The sequence below is a fragment of the Bufo gargarizans genome, chromosome 1, assembly GCF_014858855.1.
Source record: "Bufo gargarizans isolate SCDJY-AF-19 chromosome 1, ASM1485885v1, whole genome shotgun sequence".
NCBI lineage: Eukaryota > Metazoa > Chordata > Amphibia > Anura > Bufonidae > Bufo > Bufo gargarizans.
Window position 1 is genome coordinate 313,038,460 of NC_058080.1, and position 18,327 is coordinate 313,056,786.

Sequence of the window (18,327 nt, forward strand, 5' to 3'; positions counted from 1 at the left end):
CCAGGTAAACATCCAGTTGAATGTAGGACACATGGCTGCTACAATGTTGACGTGTCCTCCATGTGTCTTGTCACTAGGTCACATGAAACATGGGAGGCACGTCACCACCGCAGCAGCTTCTTGACTTAAGTCAAATTGGATGTTTACGAGTGGAGACTAGGACTGCAGCTATCAATTATTTTAGTAATCAAGTGCCCCAGGCGCTCCCCACAGTGCCATCAGGCACCCCCCACAGTGCCATCAGTGGCACCTCCCCCCATGACACATACTTTTTGCATCAAGGATTTTTTTGTGTCGAGTTACCCAATTTAATGTAATCGTTTCAGCCCTAGTGGAGCCCAGCAGCAGGGATCAGCTAAGTATGGTATGATGCCCTCCGCAGGTTTGGCACTGTGAGGAGTCTGCTCAAAAGGCCCGGAGGAAGAGAGAAGGATTGTGTGCCGCCAACTAGGAGGAGCGGAGCTGGAACAGAAGAGGTCTGAACTAGACCAACATCTTTTTATTACTTTAATACCTTCCCTGCCTTTTACTCTTCTAAAGCCCCTTTCACACGAGCGATGTGGATTAGGTCCGGATGCGTTCAGTTAAAAATGTGCGATTTCGTAAGCAAGTGCATTCAGTTTTGCCTGCGATTGCGTTCAGTTTTTATCGCGGGGGTGAAATGCGCATTGATGCCGTTTACAAACAACATCTCTTAGCAACCATCCGTGAAAAACGCATCTCATCCGCACTTGCTTGTGGATGCGATTTTCACGCAGCCCTATTATCTACTATGGGGTCAGCGTTGTGTGAAAAACGCAGAATATAGAACATGCTGCGATTTTCACGCAACACACAAGTGATGTGTAAAAAAACAGCGCTCATGTGCACAGCCCCACTGAAATGAACGGGTCCAGATTCGGTGCGGGCGCAATGCGTTTGCATCACATATTGCACCCACGCAGAATACTCGCTCATGTGAAAGGAACCTCCAATCAAGAATAGCCGATTACCTACCTGACAGATCCCATGCCTTCTGGTTCTCCCAGAAGAGCTCTGGAAGCGGTGACGTCATATCGACTAGCATGTGACTGCTGCAGCCAAGCACTGCAGTCCTCATTGCACAGCTGGAGCCGGTGATTGGCTGCAGTCACACACTATCGAGTGGTGGCACGGAGTCTGTCAGATACAGGTCCATCCCCTGAGTTAGCTGGTTCCCTTTTGAAACTAAACAGAAGGCCAAAAGTGATCATTTACTAAGTGACAGGTGCGAGGCCCTGTCCACACTGGTTTTCCATTTTCGCAGGACCCAGGCTAGGACATACCCCGACTGTAAGATCCGCTGTGGCCCCCTAGACACAGTTACTGACAACGGGTCCATCAGGTTTTCTAGGTACAATATATACCATGGTATTCATATGGCAGTAATACCAGACAGAAGAGAACAAACTCCAGCCGCCCAACGAAAGCAATCCGACTATTGCATTAAAGGGTTACTCTCCATCTAGGACCCATTCACAGCTGCAAACCGCAGACTAGACAATGAGGCTCAAACCAGACACAAAAATACCGCAGGCCAGAAACAGTGGGAAATGAACCCAAAGCAGATCCCGGTCCAAACCTGCCACCAGTACATGAGCCGGGCCCGACACATTGTACCGGAATGATCGCTATCACGGCCTCGGACCGGGAGCAAGCAGAGGGTCCACAGCCTCCCATCCGATCAGCACAGGGGCAGCGACCGCTTACTAACCGGCCTCATCGGGGTCTGGGCACTGTGCTTTATGTATAGGGGTGGGTGATCAGGCTGGAGGGGAGTTCACCCACCGCCTACAGCGGTTTATAACGCTAAGCGTTGCCAGACCAACGGGCATCCCACCTATAGATAACGCATTCTCCCACTTGCCTGATCCCCGGGCTCCCAGATTTCCGTTTACTGCTCGGTGCCAATATGGCGGCGCTGCCGTAGCTTGTTCTCCCCTCCCCCAGATTTGTTTCCCGCATTGCACGTCGGGAAGTGCTGGCAACGTCACGGCTTTCGAATCAATACAGGAAGGGCACGCACAGGAGTCTCCGTGGAGACCAGACATGCGCAGGAGGTAGCAGCGCGGTCATTACTATGACAACTGGGAGAGCCAATGGCGTTAGCTGCGCTCTGGAGACGTGCGCAGTCACGTGGCCTTGGTATTACGGGGATGACTGAAGAGATTTTGTGCTCCACAATTGCTAAATAGCAGATCGTGCTTTCTACTCTACCGCTTCCCGCTCACCAGTCCCTGTGCCCACTGCCCGGTGCACTTGCTCTAGCGAGCTGGCGGTGGGTTCACCGAAGTTAGGAAGAGGCGCCAGTAAGACTGCTTCCAAGCTGTCTTACATTCAGACCATTTTCTACAACCTAGAAAATTATGAATGAGACACATTCCCCGCCCACACCACGCCCACAATTTTAAAACTAGAGGGAGGGGGGGCAAAGTTGCATATAGTGGTGCAGCTAACCGTTGCGCCTCCATTTGTGCCTGAAATATACCTCCATAACTATACATATCCCCAGTAACTATACATATCCCATAACTATACATATCCACAATAACTATACATATCCCCAATAACTATACATACCCCATAACTATACATATCCCCAATAACTATACATACCCCATAACTATACATACCCCATAACTATACATACCCCATAACTGTACATATCCCCAATAACTATACATATCCCCAATAACTATACATACCCCATAACTGTACATATCCCCAATAACTATACATATCCCCAATAACTATACATATCCCCAATAACTATACATACCCCATAACTATACATATCCCCAATAACTATACATACCCCATAACTATACATATCCCCAATAACTATACATACCCCATAACTATACATACCCCATAACTATACATATCCCCAATAACTATACATAGGTAAAAAGAGAAAAGGGTCCAGCTCGATTAAAATGTTACCTTTATTTTTCAGTGCAGATAAAAGCCAGTTACAGTCAAGTCTACATGTTTCGGATCAGGGACAATAGCGATCCTTCCTCATCGCTATTGTCCCTGATCCGAAACATGTAGACTGGACTGTAACTGGCTTTTATCTGCACTGAAAAATAAAGGTAACATTTTATTCGAGCTGGACCCTTTTCTCTTTTTACTTAAGTAACGCCGTGGTTCCTGGTCTGGTCCGTGCTCGGTGTGACAGGGTTTCAGCACGCCTAATTTTTCTCTCTCTGCCTACCAATAACTATATATACCTCCATAACTATACATATCCCCAATAACTATACATACCTCCATAACTATACATATCCCTAATAACTATACATGCCCCATAACTATACATATCCCCAATAACTATACATACCTCCATAACTATACATATCCCCAATAACTATACATACCTCCATAACTATACATATCCCTAATAACTATACATGCCCCATAACTATACATATCCCTAATAACTATACATGCCCCATAACTATACATATCCCTAATAACTATACATGCCCCATAACTATACATATCCCTAATAACTATACATGCCCCATAACTATACATATCCCCAATAACTATACATACCCCATAACTATACATATCCCCAATAACTATACATACCCCATAACTATACATACCCCATAACTATACATATCCCCAATAACTATACATAGGTAAAAAGAGAAAAGGGTCCAGCTCGATTAAAATGTTACCTTTATTTTTCAGTGCAGATAAAAGCCAGTTACAGTCAAGTCTACATGTTTCGGATCAGGGACAATAGCGATCCTTCCTCATCGCTATTGTCCCTGATCCGAAACATGTAGACTGGACTGTAACTGGCTTTTATCTGCACTGAAAAATAAAGGTAACATTTTATTCGAGCTGGACCCTTTTCTCTTTTTACTTAAGTAACGCCGTGGTTCCTGGTCTGGTCCGTGCTCGGTGTGACAGGGTTTCAGCACGCCTAATTTTTCTCTCTCTGCCTACCAATAACTATATATACCTCCATAACTATACATATCCCCAATAACTATACATACCTCCATAACTATACATATCCCTAATAACTATACATGCCCATAACTATACATATCCCCAATAACTATACATACCTCCATAACTATACATATCCCCAATAACTATACATACCTCCATAACTATACATATCCCTAATAACTATACATGCCCCATAACTATACATATCCCTAATAACTATACATGCCCCATAACTATACATATCCCTAATAACTATACATGCCCCATAACTATACATATCCCTAATAACTATACATGCCCCATAACTATACATATCCCCAATAACTATACATGCCCCATAACTATACATATCCCTAATAACTATACATGCCCCATAACTATACATATCCCTAATAACTATACATGCCCCATAACTATACATATCCCTAATAACTATACATGCTCCATAACTATACATATCCCTAATAACTATACATGCCCCATAACTATACATATCCCCAATAACTATACATACCTCCATAACTATACATATCCCCAATAACTATACATACCCCCATAACTATACATATCGCCCATAACTATACATACCCCATAACTATACATATCCCCAATAACTATACATACCTCCATAACTATACATATCCCCAATAACTATACATACCCCATAACTATACATATCCCCAATAACTATACATATTCCCATAACTATACATATCCCTAATAACTATACATGCCCCATAACTATACATATCCCCAATAACTATACATGCCCCATAACTATACATATCCCTAATAACTATACATGCCCCATAACTATACATATCCCTAATAACTATACATGCCCCATAACTATACATATCCCTAATAACTATACATGCCCCATAACTATACATATCCCCAATAACTATACATGCCCCATAACTATACATATCCCTAATAACTATACATGCCCCATAACTATACATATCCCTAATAACTATACATGCCCCATAACTATACATATCCCTAATAACTATACATGCTCCATAACTATACATATCCCTAATAACTATACATGCCCCATAACTATACATATCCCCAATAACTATACATACCTCCATAACTATACATATCCCCAATAACTATACATACCCCCATAACTATACATATCGCCCATAACTATACATACCCCATAACTATACATATCCCCAATAACTATACATACCTCCATAACTATACATATCCCCAATAACTATACATACCCCATAACTATACATATCCCCAATAACTATACATATTCCCATAAGTATATATATATACCCAATAACTATAAATACTTCATACCTCTATATACTTCCATAAATATGCATACCCCATAACTGTACATACCTCCATAACTATACATATCCCCAATAACTATACATACCCCATAGCTATACATACCCCATAACTATCCATATCCCCATAACTATACATATCCCCATAAGTATATATATACCCAATAACTATAAATACTCCATACCTATATATACTTCCATAAATATACATACCCCATAACTGTACATACCCCATAACTATACATATCCCCATAACTCAAATAGTTAAAAGAAGAAAAAACGCGGCACTCACCATCAAGTTTCTTTTTGCAGCTTTATTGTAAGTAAAATCATGGTAGATGTGGGACACCGCACAGATACATCAGGCAACAGCCATGGTGGGGAGGTGGACTATATACATCCCTCCCACGTCATGAGCGAACAGGTGAAATGAACACTTCAATCTTGATGTCCTTATAAAAACATATAGATAAACATCAATATAATCTAAAACTATTTCATAAAAGCACAGCTAAGTCATTTTTGTCATGTAATCCCAGAGGACCCATGGCATCAGTTTTAATAATCCATGCAGCTTCTGTAATAATCTGCGCTTCCTATCTCCTCCTCGTTCAGGCGTGTGAACTACCTCTGTCCCTGCACACTTCAGCACATCATCTCTGCCTCCATGTACATCATGTATGTGTTCAATAAGTCGAGTAGCTCCAATTCTACTTTCTATAGATTTTTTGTGTTCCCTGAATCGCACGTAGAGAGGTCTAAATGTCTTATCCACATACAACCTCCCACATGGGCAGAAAATCACATGTACTACAAACTGCGTCTTGCCGTATATGAAGTGTTCCACTGTATGTCCCACTCCTCCTATTTATAGATACGTCTGTGTCCACATGTGAAATTCCCTCTCGGTGTACATTTCCCTAACCAAGTTAAATCAGTTCTTGGTAGGTTGGGTGATGACATCCCCTATGGTTCTACTCCTGAAACTGATAATGGGACTAGTGTATGTCTTATCTTTCAAATTATCATCTCGTTCAAGCATATGCCAGTTGTTGAGGATCACACTCCTAATTACTGGGGCCATGGGAGAATAGTCAAATGTGAACACTGTCCTAGCGTTTTCACTGTTTGTCACGGCTGTGTCATGGTCTGGCATTGCGGACCATGACACTTTTGCCGTGCATGCTTGTTGCTGGTGGCAACATGTTGTTTTTGCATGTTTTGACACTTCCCCTTTAAGTTGTGTGTCCCTTCCCATCCTGGTGTGCACGGGGTTAAGGTGTGTTTGCTAGGTGTGGTGGGTGTGACCTCAGGCCTCCTTATATGTTGGGGTGGTGGAACCTGAGGTCAGTTTGATTTTGTTTGTCAGTCTGTGTTGGAGCTCTGCTCCCTGGCTGTATGTTTAGTCTGTGTGAGCCACCCTTATTTGTAATATTGTTTCCCTTGCTCTGTTTGTGTGTCCCCTCCGGCATGTTTCTGTTTTCCCTCTCCCACCTGGTGTATGTTGTTATGGTGTGGGCCTTGTTTGGAGGTTGTTGTGGTGTGTTTCCTCCGAAAGGGGGCTGCTTTCCCGGAGGGGTTTAAGCAAACAGCTAGACAAAGCGTTTCCAGTCCATCTTGTCGGTGGCAGGTAAGTTCTGGTAATTTAGGTTGCCTTTTGTTACTTACCTGTCGTTCTGCTGTGAACCCTGTCTAGTTGGTGGCCAGCTGCTGGGCTTCTGGAGACACCATGCATCTGTTGTGTAGGATGAATGGGTGGTCTCTGCCCTGTCTTCAGGCTTAGCATATAGCAGGGTTACCTAGGGTTCTAGGTTGGTGAGCATGAGCCCCCTTACCTTCTGAGGTGGCTCATGCATTAGGAGTTTAGCAAGATCTTCAGGGTCCCGTTAGGAGGTGACCTGTTCCCTGCTATCCGGCATAGCAGCGACTGTTATTGTACGGTGGGGGGTTTCCCCCACTCCCCGCCGTGACACTGTTCTTTTGTTTTTCCCTTTTCTTCAATGTTAGTACCTTGTTTTGCCTCCATAAGCTCTATCTATGATATATTCAGGAAATCCTCTCTGGAGAAGCTCTTCAGCTCCTTACATTGTTTCTCACTATTCTCGTCAAGCGCATAAATTGGCCGTAAGGGACTGCCATCTTAACATGGGGCGGGTGAAAACATTCATAATGTAACAATGCATTTGTGGAAGTAGGTTTTCTATATACAGTGGTATGTAGACTTCCATCCTTGATCATTACCTTAACATCCAAAAAGTCAAGTTCTTCTCTTTCTATTCTACTGGTAAATCGCATGTTCATATCATTTGCATTATTAAGATATTCCATGAATGCATTGAATAACACTATGTGACCCGTCCAAATTATGAACAGGTCATCGATATATCTCAAAAGTAATCTGATATACTGCACAAAAGATTTCCTCATCGTGAATATATATTTCTCCTCAAAGGATGCAAGAAATAAATTGGCAAAGGTGCAGGAGACTGGTGTCCTGATCGCCGTACCTGACAGCTGTCTGAACCATTGCTGATTCAATATGAAAGCATTGTGTGTTAATACATATGATAACGCTTGGGTGACAAAGTCAACGTATAAAGCACTCCTGCCTGTTTTCTCCAACATGTCTCGGACTGTCTGTACCCCCAGTTCCTGGGGGATTTTAGTGTATAAGCTCTTCTCCACATCTATCGATGCCAAGTTAAATCATTCAGATGGAAAAAAACGAATATTCTAAAAAACAAATATATTCGATATAGTGCTATATATTCGTTTTTTAGAATATTCTAAAACAAGAATATATAGCAATATTCGATTTTTTTTTTTAATCAGTACACATGATCCCTCCCTGCTTCTAGCTTGTGGGCCAATGAATATTCTAAAAAACTAATATACACTCACCTAAAGAATTATTAGGAACACCTGTTCTATTTCCCATTAATGCGATTATCTAGTCAACCAATCACATGGCAGTTGCTTCAATGCATGTAGGGTTGTGGTCCTGGTCAAGACAATCTCCTGAACTCCAAACTGAATGTCAGAATGGGAAAGAAAGGTGATTTAAGCAATTTTGCGCGTGGCATGGTTGTTGGTGCCAGACAGGCCGGTCTGAGTATTTCAGAATCTGCTCAGTTACAGGGATTTTCACACACAACCATTTCTAGGGTTTACAAAGAATGGTGTGAAAAGGGAAAAACATCCAGTATGCGGCAGTCCTGTGGGCGAAAATGCCTTGATGCTAGAGGTCAGAGGAGAATGGGCCGACTGATTCAAGCTTTTTTATCTGTACAGTTGTTCAACTTTAACATACTCCTCCCTGACAAGCGTTTCCGTCACCATGGGAACGCCTGGGAGTTAGATATACCATCGGATCTGAATTTTCACAATCTCATTGATTCTCCTTACAAAAATTCGCAATCAACACTACTCCTAACGAATATTCGAACTCGCGAATATTCTACGAATATTCCGTGAAATATTCACGAAAAATCGCGAGTTTGAATATGACTCCTTCTGCTCATCACTAATCCCTATAACTATACATACTCCCATAACTATGCATACCTCAATAAGTATACATACCCCATAACTGTACATATCCCTATAAGTATATACATACTACATAACTATACATTCTCCATACCTATATATACTTCCATAACTCTACATAACCCTTCATAACTATACATACCCTTGCAAAAGTATTCACCCCCCTTGACTTTTTTCGTGTTTTGTTACATTACAGCCTTAAGTTCAAAATTTTGTTACTCTGAATTTTATGTGATGGATCAGAACAAAATAGTCTAAGTTGAAGTGAAATGAGAAAAATATATAAATAAAACTATTGTATGGAAAACAGAAAATTGGCATGTGCGTATGTATTCACCCCCTTTGTTAGGAAGCCCATAAAAAGCTCTGGTGCAACCAATTACCTTAAGAAGTCACACAATTAGTGACATGAAGTCCATCTGTGTACAATATGAGTGTCACATGATCTGTCATTACATATATGCACATTTTTTGAAAGGCCCCAGAGGCTGCATAACCTAAGCAAGAGGCATCACTAACCAAACACTGCCATGAAGACCAAGGAACTCTCCAAACAAGTAAGGGACAATGTTGTTGAGAAGTACAAGTCAGGGTTAGGTTGTAAAAAAATATCCAAATCTTTGATGATCCCCAGGAGCACCATCACATCTATTATAACCAAATGGAAAGAACATGGCACAACAGCAAACCTGCCAATAGACGGCCGCCCACCAAAACTCACGGACCAGGCAAGGAGGGCATTAATCAGAGAGGCAGCACAGAGACCTATGGTAACTGTGGAGGAGCTACATAGTTCCACAGCAGAGACTGGAGTATCTGTACATAGGACGAAAATAAGATGTACGCTCCATAGAGTTGGGCTTTATGGCAGAGTGGCCAGAAGAAAGCCATTACTTTCAGCTAAAAACAAAAAGGCACGTTGTGAGTTTGCGAAAAGGCATGTGAGAGACTCCCAAAATGTAAGGAGGAAGGTGCTCTGGTCTGATGAGACTAAAATTGAACTTTTCAGCCATCAAAGAAAACGCTATGTCTGGCACAAACCTATCACATCACCCAAAGAACACCATCCCCACAGTGAGACATGGTGGTGGCACCATCATGCTGTAGGGATGTTTTTCAGCAGCCGGGACTGGGAAACTGGTCAGAGTTGAGGGAAACATGGACGGTGCTAAATACAGGGATATTCTTAAAGGGAACCTGTCACCATGATTTAGCGCATAGAGCTGGGGACATGGGCTGCTAGATGGCCACTAGCACATCTGCAGTACCCAGGTCCCATAGCTCTCTGCGCTTTTATGGTGTTAAAATACCGTTTTTAGTGATATGCAAATTACCTCCTATGTGTCCTGTAGCCGGAGATGAGTCCAGCGGAAGGGAGCCCAGCACCGCCCCGCGTCCGCCGAATCTCCTCCTTGCCTGCTGACGTCATAGAGCTGCAGTGCCGAAATCTCGCGATGCGCGAGCTAGCGCATGCGCAGTCTCGGCATCATGTTCATTCCCTGTACTGGAATCAGCACAGGGAACGAACTACGCATGCGCTAGCTCGCGCATCGCGAGATTTCGGCACTGCAGCTCTATGACGTCAGCAGGCAAGGAGGAGATTCGGCGGACGCGGGGCGGTGCTGGGCTCCCTTCCGCTGGACTCATCTCCGGCTACAGGACACATAGGAGGTAATTTGCATATCACTAAAAACGGTATTTTAACACCATAAAAGCGCAGAGAGCTATGGGACCTGGGTACTGCAGATGTGCTAGTGGCCATCTAGCAGCCCATGTCCCCAGCTCTATGCGCTAAATCATGGTGACAGGTTTCCTTTAAGCAAAACCTGTACCACTCTATGCGTGATTTGAGGCTAGGACGTAGGTTCACCTTCAAGCAGGACAATGACCCCAAACACACTGCTAAAGCAACACTTGAGTGGTTTAAGGGGAAACATGTAAATGTGCTGGAATGGCCTAGTCAAAGCCCAGATCTCAATCCAATAGAAAATCTGTGGTCAGACTTAGATTGCTGTTCACAAGCACAAACCATCCAACCTGAAGGAGCTGGAGCAGTTCTGCAAGGAGGAATAAGCAAAAATCCCAGTGGTAAGATGTGGCAAGCTCATAGAGACTTATCCAAAGCGACTTGGAGCTGTGATTGCCACAAAAGGTGGCTCTACAAAGTATTGACTTTAGGGGGGAGAATAGTTATGCACATTGACTTTTCTGTTATATTGTTCTATTTGTGGTTTGCTTTACAATAAAAAAAAATCTTCAAAGTTGTGGACATGTTCTGTAAATTAAATTATGCAAATCTATAAATAATCAATGTTAATTCCAGGTTGTGAGGCACAAAAAAGTCAAGGGGGTGAATACTTTTGCAAGGCACTATACTTCCATAAATATACACCCCCCCATAACTATACATACCCCATAACTATAAATAACCCGAAAACTATATGTTCTGTCTTCATACACGTTCTGTAAAAATGAAAACTCCAGTAATGAAGTAGTAGTATTGTTGAGTTTTATTAAGGAACGCGGCTGTACAGATCAAGTGTGACGTTTTCAAACACATGCAGCCTTTTTTAAACTACAGCAGAAAAGCAAAACATAAAATAGACATAAGTAAAAGAAATATACCAGGGCAGTGGTGGTACATGTTCAATGTTATAACAAAATGCAATACTACAATACTCCAAATGTTATACAGCTTAGTTGCAGAAACATGCAGGTCTCAAGGTTCAAGTCAGGTGGGGTCCAAGAGTGGGGATCCATGTACACAATATGTACACTGTTTAGAGTTAATGGAGCTTATGGGTATGCTCCTATAATAGAGGAAAAAAAGACAATGCAACTGGCACTCGGCAAACCAGATAAGTCCAATAATGCCGTAGTCACAAAAAATATTATAGTGCTATAATGCTACGCTTATTTATAAAGTGAGATGCTTGGCAAATGCATTTTGTACAAAACCATTTGAGCTCGTCTGCCGAACGTCAAGACGAGGAGCAAATTTCTTTGGGACACTGAAGACTAACAGCAAAACCGATGCTACAAGTGGCCAGATCCTACCACCACCCGCTCGGGCCAGTTAAGACAATGTTCACCTTCCAGGGACTCATCCCTGTCCGGCTCAAGCAGTGATACCCGTGCACAACCCAGACCGGATGAACAAAGACGCACACAAGGTAGAAGAGGACAAAGGGGAGGATTCAACGCCACATCACTCGGTACCTCAAACATCACTACAAGATCCCAGGTTTGGGTTTGTAACTATACAGTCAAGGGGGCGTGTTAAACTATTTTCAGATAGATATACCTCCATTTGATGCCATTATAGGAGCATACCCATAAGCTCCATTAACTCTAAACAGTGTACATATTGGGTATAGATATATATGAGAGAGAAGCACATGAGATTGGTATGATATGTTGTTTTATGTAAGTTATTTGCTGTTACTTTCCTTAAAGGGGTTCTGCAGTTTTTTTTAACTGATCTATCCTCTGGATAGTAAACTGATCTATCCTCTGGATAGATCATCAGCATATGATCGGCAGGGGTCCGACACCCGGGACCCCTGCCGATCAGCTGTTTGAGAAGGCAGTAGCGCCGCAGTCTTCTCGCTGTTTACTGCGGGCCCAGTGACGTCACGACTAGTATCAATGACCTGGGAGGGGCTAAACTCTGTTCACTTGAATGGAGCTTAGCCGCCAGTGATACTAGTCGTGATGTCACTGGGCCTGCGGTAAACAGCGAGAAGGCCGCGGCGCTACTGCCTTCTCAAACAGCTGATCGGCGTGGTCCCAGGTGTCGGACCCCTCACAGATCAGAGGATAGATTATCAGTTTAAAAAAACTGCAGAACCCTTTTAACATGTGTACATGGATCCCTACTCTTGGACCCCACTTGACTTGAACCTTGAGACCTACACGTTTCTGCAACAAAGCTGTATAACATTTGGAGTATTGTATTATTTTATTTTGTTACTAACATTGAACATGTACCACCACTGCCCTGGTATATTTCTTTTACTTATGTCTATTTTATGTTTTTGTTTTTCTGCTGTAGTTTTAAAAAAGCCATATGTGGCCGAAATGTCACACTTGATCTGTACAGCCGTATTCCTTAATAAAACTCAACAATACTACTAGAGGTGGCCTTGTGGTTCGCCCGGCGGTCATTTCGTAGCGAACTTTTCTTGTTCGCTGTTTGCCGAACGGGCGAACATATGGCAATACTCGTGCCCGCCATGTTCTTTTACATTGTGAAAAACTTTGACCCATGACGCATCCATGGTACAGGACAGCCAATTGAGACGTTTCAGCACACGGACATACTCCCAACCTTATAAATAAACCTGTTCTGGCCGCCATTTTACATTCAGTCTTTTGCCTGTGTAGGGAGAGGTTGCTGTGTGGAGCAGGGACAGGCTGTTAGGGACACAAAACGCTAGCTAATAGGGCCACAAAAGTCCTTTTAAGGACTGGTATAGGTGTGCTATCGATAGGTGTGACATACTGAGGTGTAATATACTTATAATATACTTTCTAACATAGAAAGTATATTATAGTGCATTTGTATTGTGCAGCAGTTGTGTGCGGTTCTGCTGCGATACTGGAGCTATGTGAGATTGTGAAACAGCTATTTCTGCATAATGTTTGTACTGAAACTGTCATTTGGCATTCCGGGCACTAGTGTCCACAGAGGTTCCGGCCGTGGCAGGTTTGCCACCCAGATGCAATGCTGAGCAATCAACAGCTCCTCTCTTGTCAACAATGCCTGATGTCCCCAGTATTTCTGAAACCCCCAATCTGAGAAGGTCAGCTAGGCCCAATGCTGGAGTGCCTCCACAGTGTTATGCCTAGGATGAGTTTGTATGGGGAGAGTTGCCGAGGTCGACAACTTCTAGTGCGGTGGCATGTGAGATTGTGAAACAGCTATTTCTGCATAATGTTTGTACTGAAACAGTCATTTGGCATTCTGGGCACTAGAGGCCACTGTTTTGCAGCTACAGCCAGCACACTCTGGGATTTGAATATGCAAAACAGATGATGACTCATGCTGTATGTGCCAGACAGAGCCGGTAAGTGGTGATCTGGCATGGTGGAAGGATTGTGATGTGAGGGACTGAATCCGATTCCATCCTGGCTTGCAGATGGCCGGCAGTTAATGGACGCTCAAAAGAAGGAGAGTAACTGTTATACCCTTACTGAATCCAGCTCTTTTGAAAGAGAGATTGTCCCAGGAAGACCAGTTCAGTGTGTGGACAGAAGGCCTCATCATCAAGCAAGGCCGCACGGTTGCTGAGAGGTTGGTGGCCATCCCTGGTAGGCTGCATCCTCGGGCCCAGAACGGACGCAGATCAGTGCACCCGGTTACGGATTGTAATATATTGTGTGGCGCCTGAAGTTACAGAGACTAGCCTAGGCCTCGCATTAGTTAGGATTATATCGTTTTGCTAGGCTTTTCTGTACTGGACTGCAGCGCAGTTATTGACTTGCAGGCTCTGCTGCATCTGCCATTATAGAGAGATAATGCATTTTAAAAGCAATCAAAATACTGTATATTATAGTCCCCTTGTGGGACTTTTAAGTAGTAAAAAAAATTGCATTTTTTTTCTATTGAAAATACGCTTTTTAATGAAAAAAATTGCAAAAAGAAAATATCCCCCATATGTTTGGTACTGCAGTGTCTGTAACGACCCGGACTACATAAATATTACATAAATTATTCCCTATGGTGAACGCCGTAAAAAAAAAAAAAAAAAAGGACAGAATTTCTAATTTATTCTTAGTTTCCACAGAAAAAACATAATAACAAGCGATCAAAAAGCGGCATTTACAAAATGATACCAATGAAAAATACAAGTTGTCCCTAAAAAATAAAGCCCTCACACAACTCCATAGAAAAAGAAAAAAAAAGTTATGGGTCTTGTGAAGTGGCAATGCAAAATCATTTTTTTGGTTAATAAAAGGGGTTTTATTGGAAAAAAGTAGTAAAACTAAAAAAAATTATAAGTATTTAGTATCACTGTAATCGTACTGACCCAGAGAATAAAGATATTATGTTATTTGTACCGAAAAATGAACGCCGTAAAATTTATAATGTAAAAACGCAGTGGCCGTATTGCTATTTTTCCCCATCTCCCTCCCAAAAAGAGTTAATAAAAGTTAATCAGAAAGTTATGTGTACCCCAAAATGGTGCCATTAAAAACTACAACTTGTCCCGTAAAAAACAAGCCCTCATAAAGCTATTTAGACGAAAAAATAAAAAAGTTATAGCTCTTGGAACGAGACCATGAAAAAAGGAAGAAAAACGCTTGGTCATAAAGGCCCAAACAGGCTTGGTCACTAAGGCGTTAATGTAGTGAGTGAACCTTTATACGGCCATAGTAATACTATGTATAATGGTGATTTATCGCTCCTAATATTGCAAATTTAATTAAAAAAATTTTGGGTTTAATACACAGACTAAAATACATATTTTTAAAAACATATATTTTATTTAATATTTTTAATTTTTTTGTACTTAGTAATTATTATTTCAACTAAAATGCAATGAATTGCGTGGAAAATAAGGACCTCTTTAAGCAGGTTATGGAAATGAACAATACCGAATCTTCATTGCAGACCAATGTGAGTATAAAACCAAAAATATAAAGGATATTAAAACAAAATTTTAGAAATATATTCAGTAACATATTTGTTATTTCGTATTACTAGACATTTGATTCTGTTCAAAGTGAACATGAGGAGGAGGATCATACAATTGGTTCAGGAAATGATTGTACTATTCATCTGCATAATCCTTACCATCTAGAGGCATGTTATATTGATGATGAGATTGTCAATTTGGAGGTACTTCTTAATATTATAATTTTATGTTGAAAAAATAATATTAAATATAATCTTAAAATAATTATAGTCAAAGTTAAGGATAAGTCATTGATACTTTATTCAATTTTTTCATCATTTATCTTTAAAAAAAAAATTCTATTTATTTTGTGCAGTCTCTGTTTGAAGGACAAATGTTTGAAACATTAATCGAAGATGCAAGTGAAGTGGTTATAATAGTCAAATCTACACAGTCCTCTAAAAACAATTCAATAGTCAATACAATTTCACAAGACAGTGTCAATGAGGAGGAAGAGAACAGTGAGGTATAAACTGTCTTGTTGTTAAGGCAAATATTTAAAGTAATATAACAAATTATTAATTACTATATTTTCCGACGTATAAGACAATTTTCTAACACTAGAAATTATTTTCAAAAGTCGCGGGTCGTCTTATACGGTGGGTATACTCAGATCCAATGGTATATTCTAACCATGGTGACGGGGATGCTTGCCAGGCGCCCCACCACTCAGAGGAGTATATATTTATTAACTGTAATCCTTAACTTTAACTTTGAATCAGCCTCATCTCTTTACTAGGGTACCTTACTCTCAGCTCCGGCAATAAGCAGTGCGGGTGGTGCTCACTGACGTCACGTGCCTACTCCTCCCACTAGGCGGCGCAGGCGCGTGACGTCAGTGAGTGAGAACCCCCTGCACTGCCTGTTACCGGAGCTGAGAGTAAGGTACCCTAGTAAAGAGATGAGGTTGATTTTAAGTTAAAGCTACGGATTACAGTTAATAAATATATACTCCTCTGAGCGTCGGGGAGGGGGATCTGTGGATGGCACTGTTATGGGGGGAATCTGTGGATGGCACTGTTTAGGGGGGATCTGTGGATGACACATATAGCATAAGATGCTATATAGTGTCATCCATAGATCCCCCCTCCCATAGCAGTCTCATCCATTGATCCCCTTCCCCATAGCACTGTCATCCACTGATCCCCCTCCCCATAACAATGCCATCCACAGATCCCACTCCTCATAACTGTGCCATCCACAGATCCCAGTCAGTTCCCTGGACTATAGAAGATAGTCTTGAAGACAGGGAGGGCTGGGCATTCAGGGGTAGCTTTATATTGCAAGTATAGCCCAAAACCTATATTTTAATATAGCAGTGTCATCCACAGATCCCCCCCATAACAGTCCCATCCACAGATCCCCCACACCATAACAATGCCATCCACAGATCCCCCCACCCCATAACAATGCCATCCACAGATCTCCCACCCCATAGCAGTGCTATACACAGATCCCCCATAACAGCACCATCCACAGATTCCCCATAACCGCACCATCCACAGATCCCACATAACAGCTCCATCCACAGATCCCCCATAACAGCACCATCCACAGATCCCCCATAACAGCGCCATCCACAGATCCCCCATAACAGCGCCATCCACAGATCCCCCATAACAGCGCCATCCACAGATCCCCCATAACAGCGCCATCCACAGATCCCCCATAACAGTGCCATCCACAGATCCCCCATAACAGTGCCATCCACAGATCCCCCACATGACAGTGCGTTATCCACAGATCCCCCATAATAGTGTCATGCACAGACCACCATTAATTCAAAACCCACCAAAAGCACACCTTTTGGTTAAAATTTTTTTTCTTATTTTCCTCCTCAAAAACCTAGGTGCGTCTTATAGGCCGGTGTGTCTTATAGGGCGAAAAATACGGTAATCCACAGCATTATTTTAAAATCTGTTTTCAATAAAATAAGATTTTAATTAATTTATATTTAGTCTAAATATTATATTTAATTTTCAGACTTCTACACTTCTTTCTGAATTACGTTAAAATACAGTCACCAATCTAACATGGAATGCTTCCCGGACAATCCAACTAGAAGTCAAAATAAAAGATATATTGAGTTTGATCAAGAGCCCGTGGATAATCGTGTAGGCAACACTAATTGGTGCACCTGTTCAAGATGTCATATTATGCCAACCTATGTCGAGTCTATATTTGGCAAAGAACCTTTCTAGTGGACAATGCATGTATAATGCTTGAGTATTTTAATTTATACTGTCAAAGAGAAGACATTATAAATATAAATCTACGTGCAGTAGGGCAAGTTAGGACCCCACCTTCGGATAGGGATCTCAACAGGTAAATTTTAAAACAATTTAGAGTAATATATACCTCTCTTATATGTGTAATGTTTGTTTTGATTCATAAATACTCCAGCCTTCTGTGAATATCATTAACCCAATGCCCGTTTTTTCTTTTCAGTTTTGATATTCAAAAAAGTGTAAGTTGATTTGCATTGCATGAATCCCGCTGATTTGTGGATCACACGAAGACTACTCTATGATTTAAAATAAAAAATAAAATTATATTTCAATTAGAACTAAAGACAATAGTATACTGACCAAATGTTAATTCCTGTCTAAGCGCAATGAGAATATTCTGAGCTAAATGAAAATGAGAATTATATTTTCTATACGTAACGGTGTAAGACAGCATACCATTTTTTTCACAACTTGGGTGCATGGTTACCTTGGTGTTGGAAATCGGAAACCCATACCCTCTTGTGTAGTTCATCTTGTAAGGAGCACTTTCCCAGACCCAATTTA

General features: G+C 41.7%; 1 protein-coding gene across 1 annotated transcript in view; it reads right to left on the minus strand.

Annotated features, from left to right (window-relative positions):
* FZR1 (fizzy and cell division cycle 20 related 1) overlaps positions 1-2,003 on the minus strand; it is a 40,111-nt gene extending 38,108 nt beyond the window's left edge. The window contains exon 1 of the mRNA XM_044280079.1: positions 1,886-2,003. The gene's annotated coding sequence lies outside the window, so the exon portion shown is untranslated. The remainder of the gene's footprint in view (positions 1-1,885) is intronic.
* Positions 2,004-18,327: the final 16,324 nt, after the last annotated feature.